Below are 1,181 nucleotides of genomic sequence, written 5' to 3' on the forward strand. Positions count from 1 at the left end.
TCTCATGCCCCGTGCTCCATGTGTGGGGCGGGGCAGTGAGGGAATGGACTGCTGCATCTTGGACTTTGTCCTTGGCCCTGGGAGCCATCTTGAGATGGTAAAGAGGGACAGGCCAGGCCTGGGTCTTAGAGAGGTCCCTTGGGTGTCCCCCATATGGAGGAGGCACCTGGGGAGAAGCCGGTGGGGAGATGAGAGGGTCAAGGTGGAGGTCTGGGAGGCAGCATCCCAACCCAGGGATGGTGAGTTTGAGCCCAAGATGCATTGAAAATGTGAGTGGATGGCTGGAGAGTCACGCTCTGTCAATATTTCAGGGAACATTGCCAGGGAGGACACCTGTGAGATGGTTTTGTACCTGGCCTGGCCCGTGGAGGGCCTGGAAATGGTCAGCATGGACAGGGGCCAGAGGGGAACCTGGGTCACTCAACGCTGTTCCCCTGCTGTGGCTTGGAGCCACGGGTCCTGCATGAACTCTCAGAGCAGGCAGGATCTGCCCTGACCTCAGCCCATGGGGAAAGCAGCCACTGCCTGCAGAGAGGGTGGGACTGGGGCAAGAGGCTTGGGGTGAGTGGAGCATAGGGATAGTCAGGAAGGCTTCCAGGGATTTCAGGGTTGTCCCCACCTCCTGCAGCTGAGACCACAGCAGTGTCACAGGCCTTGGGGCTCATGGGGTGAGCCGGCTTTGGCTGGACATGTGGAATGACCTGGAGATGGGAGCAGCCTCTGGGAAGACAGGCTCCGAGTCCCCCTTTTGCTGAGCATGGCCTGTCCCCTTCAGGAACGGTTTGATGCAGCCGGGTACTACCAGCTGGTACTGGCAGCTGCCGTGGACCTGGGCAACAAGAAGGGCACAGCTGAAGACCTACACGCGGCCGGCCACCATCTCCCACAACTTCCTCCTGGACCGCGAGAAGTCGCTCTTCTATTAGAAGGCCAGGACCTTCACCACAGTGCTCAAAGTCTGCAGGGTCAACCTGCCTCCTCTGCCACTCTGCGGGTGGGCCCCGTGGTTGGCCCCAGCCACCCTCGCTGAGGACAGCATCTGAGGGAGTGGGTTTTTGTGTAAGGAGGATGGTCTTCTGCCTCTCCTGGTGTCTCCCATGGCTCATTTTCTGGGAAATGGAGGCATGAAAGCAGGGTTCAAATAGCAATAAATGGTTTTTTGCAATAACATACTGAAGTCC

General features: G+C 58.5%; 1 pseudogene; it reads left to right on the forward strand.

The window, feature by feature from the left end:
- LOC105527292 overlaps positions 1-926 on the forward strand; it is a 25,419-nt pseudogene extending 24,493 nt beyond the window's left edge.
- The last annotated feature ends 255 nt before the right edge of the window (positions 927-1,181 follow it).

Source organism: Colobus angolensis, unplaced genomic scaffold (genome assembly GCF_000951035.1).
Source record: "Colobus angolensis palliatus isolate OR3802 unplaced genomic scaffold, Cang.pa_1.0 Scaffold615, whole genome shotgun sequence".
Taxonomy (NCBI): Eukaryota; Metazoa; Chordata; class Mammalia; order Primates; family Cercopithecidae; genus Colobus; species Colobus angolensis.